This window comes from Coloeus monedula (assembly GCF_965178545.1).
Source record: "Coloeus monedula genome assembly, chromosome: 22".
Classification (NCBI taxonomy): domain Eukaryota; kingdom Metazoa; phylum Chordata; class Aves; order Passeriformes; family Corvidae; genus Coloeus; species Coloeus monedula.
In genome coordinates, this window is record NC_138802.1 from 983,139 (window position 1) to 995,516 (window position 12,378).

The following is a 12,378-nucleotide window of genomic DNA, read 5'->3' on the forward strand; positions in this document are numbered from 1 at the left end:
GCAATACCTGAATTAGTTGCATCCACTGAGTATCTTGTCCTGTAATTTTGAGAAGTGAAGAGCTTCTTCCTCGTGTAACTGAACTGGAGTTGTGTGGTTTCAGACTGTTGATATTTTTTCAAGATTATAGTAGAAACTTCCTGTTTTTAGAGCTTATCTCCCTGTCTGGAGGGAGAGGTTATTATAGGTACGGTCACATCCTGTGGTTGTTGTCACTTGAAAAAAAAAAATCTATTGAATTTTCAGAGGCCTTTGAATGTGCGAGTGATTACTGCCCCAAAAACCGAGCTGCAGCCCCAGCTCCCATCTCCTCTGTGATCTCAATAAAAGGCTGTAAATCCATTGCAAATTTTACATCTCTGTTAGTTCAATTTCTGTGTTGAGAAAATCCCTTGGTAAAGGATCTGTCTGGCTCTGGGAGGAGGATTGCAGAGGAAGCACTTGGGAGTCATTTCCTTCAGCGTGAGTATGAGCATGCTTTATGTTATAATAGTTTAAACATTCCACAGGCTCTTGATGGAGGTATCAAGTTTTCCATTCCCAGAGTTACTTTTAGTTTAAACTTGAGGCAAGAGCAGGCAAACTCCCATTGTTTTACAGCTGCTTTGATAGAGCTGAAAAAGATGCATTTGCTTAGTTCTTCCTTCCCTCCTTTGGCTTTACCCCTCCCACACACACTTAACTAGTGAGGATTTTATTTTGTTTGCTTTTTTTATATTCATCTGAGAACAAAGAGCTTCTTGTTTGTTTTAATCCATTTGTTACATTCTCAAGTATGTAAATTTTTCCTTTTAAATGACTTTTCTTGACAAATATTTGGATTTTTTTTGTTCCGTGTAAAATAATACCTTCTAAAATGAGTTGTGTGCATTCTTTTGTGTTAAATTCAAGAAGCTGCTGAACAGGTTGGTGTCTTGCCGTAAGTACCACAAAATCTGGCAGACACACTGGATTTTGTTTCAATATTTGTGGCTTACAGTTTACCATTCTGTCATTTGGAGTTTCCCAGGGCAGGGATTTTGTACAAAAACACTTTTGCATTAAAGTGTTGGTCCCTACAGAGAAGAGGAAACAAACCAGAGGAGAAATACCAGGAAAAAAGTGATTTCTTTTCTCTCCTTCTCTCTTCCCCAAAAAAGCCTCCTGTATTTCTGGCTGAATTTTGCCCTCTTTGAGGTGCAGCTATCTTAGATCATTGCCCTCGAATTGGGTTTTAACCCTGCTGTGTCCCCTTCTCTGCCCCAGGTTTGCTTCTCCTTGGCCTTTTGTGGAGCACAGTCCCTGGCTCTGGGCTCAGGGGTTTCTGTCCTGGCAGAGTTGGGTGTTCAGGAGGGGAGAACAGGGAGCAGGGCCGGCCTGGCACTGCTGGGAGCACTCATTTCACCCTAGGGGCATTTGAGAGTGAGCTCTGACAGGGCTGGGCTCTTTCTTTTTGGCTTGTGGTTGGTTGGTTGGAGTTTTTCTGGTATTTTTGGTTTGTTTGTTTCCCCAACGCTTCCTAAGCCAGGCCTTCCTGTAAAGCCTGCTTTTCTCACGTGTTAGCATGTGAATTGTCTTCACAGCTCCCTGGGGGAGCAGCCACTGTTGCTTTTTCATTCCTACTGTGACAGAAGTGCAGCGTGCATCCAGGATGCTGTGCAGAAACAACCCAGGGGATTTCTCCCAAGCAGAATGGAGTTAAGCAGCGCCTTTGTATCCTTGGGGTCCCTGTCCCCCTTCTTCTGAGGGATGCTCTGCCTGTGGCAGTTTTGGGCTGTCACAGGTTCCAGGCTGAGGGGGAATCCAAGGCAGCTTTTACCTCCTAACAAGCAATTGTATTAACAAGCAGGAAAGGCCTCAGGTCCTGGGAATGATTTGGTTTTTCTTTCTTTGGGAGACTTTGCTTTGTGTTTCTGTGTGGCTCGAGGTGCGTGCCTGTGTGGTGGGCTGGGGTTTGGCTCCAGTGACCCTGCAGGGCTGCCCGGGCAGTTGGTGGCAGTTGCTGGTGACGGTTACAGAAGAGCATCGCCTGCAATTCTTGTGCCCAGGGCTCGTTAAGAACAGGCTGAAGTTCCTCAGACTGTTCTGTGCTTGGGAGGCTCCTCTGTCCCCGAGTGTTGATGTGGTGCTAGAGTTTAATAGTGGCCTGAGAGGACTTAGAGCTTGGCCAGAGGTCAACTGGAATATCCTGAGCCCCCACGTAAGTACAGGGAAGGAGTCACAGTTGTTGTAATTCGGTTTAACAGGGCAACCTTACCCTGACAAAACAAAACAAAATCTACCCCAGCAAAAAAAAGCCAAACCTCTTAAGGTCCATGGTCTGTAAAGGGTACAGGTTCCTTCTGGGGGTTTGAGAGAGGCAAGGAAATGGCTCATGCCAATTTCAGCAGTTACACTGTAAATAAAATAACTCTTGGCACGCTGGTTTGTAAGAACTGCTGTGTATGTAAATGTGGCGCAGCAGAAGTGGCCGTGGCTGTTAAACTCTGTGCAGGGTTTACAGCCTCCTTAGGCTGGGATCGCAGCACCAAATGGCTTTTTGGTTGTGTTGGGGCAGTAACAACAGGGCAGTTGCCCTGAGTTTCCTCTCACAGACTGCGTTTCAGCAGTGTGGAGAAGCACCCCGGTGTAACTGTGGAGCTGAGCTGGAGCTGTGGCTGCTGAAGCTCAGAGCAGGTTTCCTGTGGGTGCTCACAGATCTGCAAGTGCAGACACGACTTTTCCTGCTGCGAGCGGATTTGAAGAAATTTGTGTGTAGACAGCAGTAACTGTCTTGTCAAGAGCTGGGTATCAGTTCCTCTCGCTGTGTTTGTGCCAAGAAAACAGCGCATGATGTGCACAGGAACAGAGCCTCACCTCTCGCCTGACCAAAGGTTTTGTGTTCAGATAGAGCTGGGGTGCTTTGATGTCCGAGTGCAAACAGTCAGAACTGGGTTACAGACACTCAGCGCTGCTGCTGGGAGCAGTGGGAGGTGACCTTTCCTGCTGACAGCCCGGCCAGTGCTTCCTCTCCTCTGCTGAGAGATCTCCAGGTGGCTGCTGGCCCCTGGAGTTCTCCAGCTCACTTTCAGTTTAAGCTGCCTCTGGTCAGGGTTTTGTTTTACTGGAGGTACTGCCGGGGTTTTGGCTGGGATTGCACACACTGACAGAGACAGGGAAACTTGTGACGAGCGCTGCAATTGCTGACACACAAGGAAAACAGTGTTGGGACAATATTAAGCTGTTAGTCTGTTCTCCATGAACCTACTCCCTTCCTCTTTCCCCTTGTGCAAGGCCAGATCCGAGGGGAGAGCTTGATTTCCATGGAGCTCTGAAGACAGTGTTAAGTCCCCTTTTAAAAATAGGTTCAGCTTAGCAGGGGGTTGGTGTGTTAGACTCACTGCTTGCCTAAGCTGGGAAGTTGTGTTGGATTGGCTTTTAGGAAACACTTGTCATGTTCACATCTCCACGTGTTCTTAAAAGGAGTTTAAGGCTTCTTTGTGTTCAGTCCGTGCGAGCCGCCAGTGTTCTCCAACCTGCTTTAAAAGCTGACTTGGATGGGTGAACTCAGAGTCAGAGAGAGCTGCTTCCAAGTGTTTGTGGCACCTCTTGGTCGTGAGTGTCTCTTGAAAAAACAACTTAATGTACCCATTTAATCTGTATAATCTCATTAAGCCTGTTTACGGTTAGTTTGTGTTCCAAGTGTGTGGATACCTGGGAGAGCCGGAATTGCTCCTTTGGAGCGGTTTTTCCAGCAGGTGAAATGTTTATGTGTGCTCAATGGCTAATGCTGTCAGAAGTGGGGAATGCTGCTGATTGATAGGTCTTGTGTCTTGGAGGGATTACATCTTTATTTAATATTTCTCAGATTTGTGTGTCTGTGTTTAATATTCTTCCAATAGGGTCGGACTCGTGCGAAGTTATGAATTATTCGCGTTTGTTATGAGTCGTGTGTCTCGAAAGCAGCACATTTTCCAGCCCTTTGAAGATACGCTGTCTGTCACTTCTCAGTGCTCAATCTTTCATGAGCTGAAGTGCGTGGGTACAGGATACAAAGTGTTACAGGATTCAGGGGAAGCGCTGAAAGCCGAAAACTGCAAGTTAACAGGTGCTTCCCAGATTTTAGCTGCGAGAAGAGAAGGTGTGCAGGGGTGGATGTGCACATGCCTTTGAGCAGTGTCAGGAATTACTGACAGCAAGTCAGAGCCGTATTTCTTCAGATTTCCAGCTTCTGTTGTTTATTGTCACGACCTTAATGTTTCTTCAGCTAGGTGTTCTATTTAATTATGATGTTTATAGTAAATATCAGCTCCCTTGGCTGTGTGCTCAGGCCTGTAGCATGCGGAGTGCTTTGCTTGTAACTGCATCCCTTGTCTCAGTTCATTATCTGTTAATGGTACTCGACATGACAGGCTTGTTTTGATAAATGGAGCCTGCCAAGAAAGCTGGGATGGATTTTGCAGGCGGAGGAGTCGAGCTTTATTTCATTGTGCAACACCAGAGGACTGATGCACGCTGGACCAAACACCACAAAGAGCTCTCTGAGAGTGAGAGGTCTCTGGGCAGTGGTTCCAACCCTGTCCATTCAGGGAATCTCCACTCAAGGTCTCCTCTTTCCAGTGCATTTTCCTGACCCATGTGAAAAAAGATTTTGCCTAGTCTTGATGGGCTTTGTGAATGTGTAACTCGCATTTCCCTCCCTTTTTCAGATATCCAGCTTTCAGAAGGGATACTAAAAGAAATGCTGTTGTAAGTTTATAATGCTGTGACTAGTAAAGGTGTATTTCATGACCAGGAAAATATCTTTTATTGTCCATTTTCAAAAGACAAGATAAAAAGTCCCTATTGCAAAATGGAGCTTGAGGCTGTACTCTGTGCATGTTTTTCATCTTAGTCTCTGAAATGGGGGCAGATCTCCATATCTCCTAGGAAAGCCAATTAGTGAAAGTTGAGTTGTCTCTGATGTCAGTGATTGAGTGCTGTGGCTGTTCTGCTCATTCAAGGATCTCCAGTATGCTGTATACAAACAGATGGGACTTGAGATGATTTCTCTGCCATCTCCCACACTGCTGAATTCGGAAGTTGGTTTGTGTTGGATTTGCAAGACGGTGTCTGAGATTCAAGAATAGTCTCCAGTTCTGTTGCTGTGCTCAGGCTGCCAGATGCTGTGCTCTGCACTGTTTGAACAACTTTCATCCTGATGGGATACAAAAAAATCCATGCGTTTTAAAGTTGTTATTATTGTCTGAGTGCGTTTTTCCAATATATACTGACTTTAGGGATTTGTGATCCAAGCTGGCTGGGTCACCTGCCCTAAAGGGATAAGGTGTTTTTGAACGAGAACCATCAAACAGGGTGTTTTTCAAATGATGAAACCTGGCCTGAATTAACTTCCTGCTGGAAAGCTCTTTTGGAAGTCATTAGGAGTAAACGCTGATTTAAATACACTCTGGAGCAGTCAGTTCCCTTCTATGATCTGCCAGGTGTTGGGCCACATTTGATTAGAAAATTGAGGAGTGAGGATAAACACGATGTGGTTGCTTTGTGCTGACTTGAGGATTGAGTTTCAGCTCTGGCAGGTTTGGAGCTATCACACGGCTACTTGGTTACAAAGCTTGTTTTGCACCAGGTCTGGTGAAGACAGGCTCCAGTTCAGGAGCTGTTGTACGATGAATATTGCAGGAGTGCAGCTCGTGCCTACACCACCCTCAGTTTGTATTGATCACAGCAGTCCCGCGACGCGGCAAGGGCGTGTTGGAATTAATCAGCTGCTTCGCCTGGGTGGGTGTTTTTAGGAAGCTATTTCTAGAAAGTACAGAATAAATTTCAAACTTGGATCTTTGTCTCCTGAAGGACTCCTGGGCTCTAGTATGAAAGTGGTATAAATGTGTTTGGATAAATAGGGGGAAGATACACAACTACAAATAATTAGCAGCCTCTGGAAGGATGAAGTTGGCAGGCAGTACTTGAGGGTGTTGCTCTAATTAACCGGGTCTGTGAACCTTAATGATTATCATTTTTTCGAATTTTTTTTTTTTTTAACTTGGCTTTGTAAAACCAGCTCTGAGGTGGTGTACTCCCATATTTATTTTATAGGTAAAATATTACTGTACGGCTAGGAAATGGATTTGCTTGGCAGGGATAAAGTGTGCGTTGCCCCGAGGTAATGGATTACATAGATGACTTGTTTTGCATGTTATTCTGCAAGGGAAATAGCAGAGCTTTGCTCTAAAATTAAGTCGGCACTAACAACTGAAAGGTCATGCTTGTGGTGTTGAGGAACAACACAAGCCATTGGGAGATGAGTTACAGGTTTGCGTGGAGATGCACAGTAAGATAAATATTCGTTCTTTAAAAAAAAGCCAATTACATACAATTAAAAGGAACATGTTTGGCTGAGCAGATGAATTTCTGCCTCTAATGGGGGGAAGGAAGGCGTCGTAGGAAAGATTTTGAACAAAATGGCTCACTAATTGAATGCGCTGCAGCCAAATCCCTGTGCAAAGGGTCTCTGAACGTGGCCCTGGCCAGGCATCCCTTCCTCGCCCATGCCGGGGCTGAATGCCGCGCGTGGAGGGCTCCTCCGGCCCCCGATTTATCTGCATTTCCCCACCCCCTGTGTTATGCTCGGCGGCGAGGGGCCGTGCATTGATATTCGTGCTGCACCGCGGGCTGGGAGCGCCGGGCGCCCGGGGGATGCTTCGCCTCCGCGCTCCGCCGCTCGCAGATGCATTTTCTCGCTGACCACGCTCTTCAAGCGCTGCCATCAATCACGGGGCTCCCGGTTCCGGCGGGGCCGAGCGAGGAGGCGGAGCGGGGCCGCGGCGGGTGCCGGTGCCGAGCCGCCCCCGGTGCCGAGCCGCCCCCGCCGCAGGAGCGGCCCGGTGCCGGTGCGTGGGGCCGGGCGGGGCGGGGGGCGGCGGGCCCGGGACGCTCCGCTCCGGGCGCAGCTGCTCGGCGGCGGCGGAGGGGCCTCCTTTTGTTCACCGGCTGCGCCTCCCGGCCCCGCTTCCTCCGTGCCTGCCCTTCCCGGAGCCCTCCTCCTCCTGCCGCTGCTCCTCCCGCCGGGCTCCGCCGCCGGCAGCGCCGGGCCGCGGCTGTGCGGGGCCGGAGCGGGGCAGGGGCTCGGGGCTCGGGGCTCGCCCGCAGCCGGAGCCGCGGTGAGTGCCCCCCGTGCCCGCCGGGGGTCCGGAGCGGGGCCCGCAGCCGATGGATTGGGTGACTCGGTGCCTTACAAGTTGTATTCCCACGAGGAGAATTAAGGCTGCTCTTCAAGTTGACTAATTGTTACCTGGCCAACGATAACTGCCTGGATGGAGGAAAGGCTTGACTTAATTCTCTTTTCCGCTCTGGGTTACTCCAGGGGGTTTTTTTGTTGGTGTTTTTTTTTTTTTTTCAGAAAAAGTTGGATCTACTTGGTAGGTGAGGCGTGGGTAGGTTGTTACTGGCCTGGGAAGTTCAGAACGCTGTAAAGGCTGCACGGGTTGTTTTTTTTTTCCATAACAAATGCTTTACCTCCCTGTTCTAAATATAAACAGTTCGGGTAACCGGACTGCTGTGTTTAATTCTCTTTTTTAAAAGCAAATGAGATAAGGAGATAAGGATTGCATTTTCCTTATCCTGGAAGAAAGTACTTTTTCATTACGCTTGGTACAATGGAATGCCTTTGAAGTACTAATTGGGACAGTGTGTGGTGTAACTTTTTTAACGATGTTTAATGGTGTTTTAAGATAGTGACAGGAGACCTGCTCGGCCACTTTGTTTCCTGAGGAAGAAACCAGCTCTGCTTTGTTTTGCAATTGGTTTTAAGCTGGTCTGAGTCCATGTGGCTTTGCCGTGCACGGGGCATTGTGTGGCTGGATGGCTCCTTCCAGCCATATGGGGCTGCTTTAATTGTCGGGGAGTGGAAATGGCGGGTGACAAGGCCACTTAATTTCTTTCTTTGCTGTTTTAAACTTAACATTAATGTTGGGCATGAAGTAGACGGAAGTGGAGAATAGAAACCTAACGAAGTGTAGTTTCAGATGCTCCACAGATACGTTTCTTCTGGGAACTCAGTTTAAAGTCAGCTGGATTTCAGACCCTACAGACAGCACTGTTGCAATGTAAAGCCGTTAATCTGCAGGCAATTAGTTCCAGACGTGCAACCGACTCCACATTTTTCTCAGTTTTTGTTCTTACAGGCAGTCGCGTTTTTGAATCCTTGTGCCCAGTGACTATCACAAGACAGACGTCTGAGATGCCTGACAGCAAGTTGAGAATGGTGTAGGAGCAGCATTTAAAAGCTTTTATTTGTTTTTCCAACCCTGTAATTTAGTAGTGTTTAAACTATTTTATAAAGATCTCTGGGACCAGTGAAAGGTGGTTTTGAGTCTCGAGCACTTGAGTGCTCATTGTGCTCTGGCAGGCTGGGTGCTTGGCAGGCACTTCTCGAAATGTTATTTGATCTGGCAGCAGGATAGAATTGACTTGGATTACACAATTTTTTTTCACCCCCTGGTTGCTGTTTGAAAGTGATGCATCAGCGAGTGTTGTTCGAGAGCGTATTTTAAGACCTAAACTGCGTGTATTGGCTTTAAACAGGATTCCAGAGACAGGCAGTTCAGAATTTGTCTTGTTTTGTGGTTAGAATTTATGAATTGAGGCAACGGCTGACGTAATCTATCCGACCACTTCCTTTGTGTGTGTTTTAGAGTTGATAGTGCTTTGTTTTGCTTAAAATAGCCAGGACTGTTTCTTGAATACTTTTCTATCTCCTTTCTGCTGTGGCCTTCAGTGTAAAGCAGACAACTTGTTCCAGTTGTGTGTGATTATGTCCCTTTGAGGAAATGGTTCTTTCCTTTTGTCACTAAGGTTCAGTGAATTGCTTGTATGCTAAGTAGATGAGACTTAATTTTAATTAACATAATGATGTGTACAGCTGTTCTGTCAGAACGCATCGCCTGTCTTTGCAATTTTACTACAGGTTGTAGAGAATCCCTTGATGTGCCTCTCAAACCCTCTTTTGCTTATTTTTGTTTGTGTAAAGGTGACAAAGATGAGGCTTTTGTCTCCTGATGTGAGTGGTTAACAGCTCCCTGCCCGAGAGCCTGCGTTTGATTTTTGTGTGTGGGGAAGGAAATAAGCTGTTTATCACTGAACTAATCCTAAACCTCCTTGTCTTTGGGTGGAGGGGGGTTTATGCTACCTACTGTTTTGCTTCAGAACAGCCAGAAGTAACCTGTTGGTTTCTAATTTTTTAATTCTTTAACGGCTGTATAGCTTTATAGAGCCGGCTCTGAGTGTTAGGTCAGTGTGCATATGTTAACTGTTCCTTGTTCTGGGACTTCTTCAGGAGGTACTGAGAGGTCGTGCTGATAACGGTGTTATGTTGGATTAGAAGGAGCACACTGTTTAGTTTGTAAAACAGTGCAGAGCAGCATTTTTGTAACTTGTTGATATCTGTGGCTGACAGGATATTTCACCTGAGATCCAGTAAAAAAAGCAGCTGCGAAGGCAAGGTGCAGAAATAGGTACAGGGCGTTGAGGTTGTCATGAAATGCTGTTTTGGCCAAGTGATTTTCAAATGAAGGCTGTGTCTTTGGAGCACTGGGCTGGGCTCTGACAGATGGGTGGGTTAGAAGGTGCTGGCTGGAGCTGTTGGAGTCCCCAGCTGTTGGCTGTGTCCCTCTGCTCGGTGGCCACTGCTACCCCAGAGCGTGCAAACCCTGCCTGGGACTGGGGTTTGAGCTGCTGCTGCTCCCAGCCAGGCACGGTCACTTAAACAAGTTCAGATTCTGCTGTACAGGGATGCACCAGGCAGGAAACAAAAGCAGTTCAGGAGCTGAGCTGAGAGTTGGCTCTCAGGGGTGTGACTTGCTGGGGACTTGGCTCCATCGCTGAGAGGTCAGAGTTGGACAGGACCAGCAGCATTTTCTAGGCATTGGGGGCAGGAATTCATGCAGCCTGTGGTGCTTGAGGCAGTTCTCTGTACCTTCAGCTTTCTGGAGGCTACAGAGTAGCTCTGACTGCTTTCCTGGGGGTGGCTCACTCGTGGGACTGGGTCAACAAGCTGCAGATCAGTTTTATTAGTTCTTGTGAGCTGCAATGTTTTGGCCAAGATAGCTATTCCTGCTTTAGAATAACTTTTATTTTCATTTGAACCTTGTGTATTTAAAGCGCCAGACTCAGTAAATGACACACGAGAGCACTGAGTAGTTCTGGTCTGTGTTTTAAAGGTAAACAGAATGAGCAGTGGTTTCTAAAGCACGGCAGTGTCCTGGAAGGCGCCCCGGTGCTCTGATGGGAGTCTCTAATATCGGCAGGCGATGGTGTGAGGGGAAGGTTTTTCACCCTTGTGTGCAGGGCGTTGCTGTAGGAATAGGCTGACCTGGTGTGGGAGGGGAGGCTCCTGCAGTTTCTGATCCTGTTGCAGCCCTGAGCTGCGTGTGCTGTGCATGGAAACACTGAGTGCAGTGGGAAGGCCTTTACCTGGAGCAAGCACCAGCCACTAACGTGCAAATCTTTATTAATATGTATAAAACCATGTCAAGAAGGGGCGTTTGGGGACGGAGGGCTGTGTCAGGGCAGCTGGAATCGCAGCTGGCATGGTTCAGGCTCGTGTCAACTGGACCTTGCTTAGCCTTGCTCCTTGTTTGGCTGATTCTCCAGTATTTCAGAACATGGGACAAATTTCTCTGTTACTAAAGACTGGAAAAGCCTGTAATGATGTAACACTCCCAGTTAAATAATAAAGAGGACCCATAGAAAACACACTCTCAGATAACTTAATGAGAAATACTGTCAGGCATCTTGAAATGAATCAGAGGGAAATTTGGGTTTTATACTTCAGCTTTCTTAGCAGAAGTGAAACTCTTTCCAGAAGAGTGGACAAAAATAGTAGTTATTCCAAAGTTTGCCTGGGGTAGTGCTTTGAGTTCTGACCTTTGGATACAAAGTGAGAATAAATAGTGTTGAAAAATGTAAATGATTAAAACAGGCTGGCCTTCCTTAGGAAACATTTGTGTCAAGTTTAGCCAAGAAAAGGGCTTGGTAATTGGATAAATGTTTTACTACTGGAAGAGACAGTATTTGATTGTGATGTGTAGATTTTTTCACTATGTTGTTTTGTGTAATTGGTGCATTTGGAATTCAGGCTTTTTCTAATGTTAGCAAAAGTAAGGAAGAAGTGGAGGCTGTAAATTCAGCATTAACGATGTAGCTGTGCTCTTCTCTTGGGAAGGAATGGCAAATTTTGAAAGGAAACTTGGTTTAATTAGTCTGTGAAAATGGATGGGACTTTCATTTTCATAAGATGACAATATAGTGTGAAATAAACCTGGAAAGTGTTGGTATTGGGGCCTAAAAGTTTGATACTTGCAGGTTTTTAATTCCTTATTTTTCCCTTTTTTAAAATGAACTGACTGTAAAAAGCTGTGATAGGTAAACCTTTTACTGAAAGCAACCAAATTTGGTATAGATAATTGCTGCTTCTGTAACACCAGTTTTGTACATGCAATATATTTTGTCTTAAGTGTTGATTTGAATTTTCTTGAGACTAGCAAGAAAAAATGCCTTTGTTTTGGCAGTGTTTCCTTTGTGAATTTGCTTATTTGTGGAGATCAGAATTACTTGTTTTTTGAAATAAAACTGAAATTTTGTTAAGAGGCAGTCAGTGTTCCAGCAGCATCTGCAGTCTGATAACCTTTTATTCTGTTTAGATGCTTAAAGTTTAAACTGCTTTGTAGTTTGAACGTTCTGGTCAGGTTTTGTGTGCTGATGTTGTTTGGGAAGATCAGGGCCCGATTTTGGGCATTGCTGGGAACTGGAGAAAATGCAGAGTTTTGCCATTGCATTTGATACTTTAATCCATAGACCTGGCACAGCTTAGTCTCCATGCATGTTCATCTAGTGAGTAAAATAAAGGCAATAAAACGTTCTAACACTGCAAAATGAAGTGGCTTTAGGTTCTTCGTGGAGGAGGTTTCAGGATCCTCATCTGATCAGTGCACAGACCCAACATTTACCTGTGCCAGGACCAAGGTGTTACATCCTGTGACTGTGGGAAGTTCACTGTGTTTCTGTTCTTGCTCAGAGCAGGTGTTTTAACCCAAGCACAAATTGAACCTGGGAACTCAGTTGTTTGTGGTTTCTGCTGTTGTGAGGTTTCCTGGATTTGCTCAGTGCTGATGAGCACAAGCAGCCCCAGTGAGCAGTGAAATCACGAGACAGTGTGGAAATGACTGAGCCATAATATGAGTCAATACAATTCAAGCACTTAAGGTTGGGGACTTTTTTTTCAGAGTTTGACATAGTAACAGATCCCTACAGAATTTATTCTTCCAAGCAGTCAAAACACACTGTATTTTGCTCCATTTCCTATTGAAATCTAACAAAGAAGCCAAAAATCAGGTTTCCATTTCCTGGTAATAAAGCTATTCC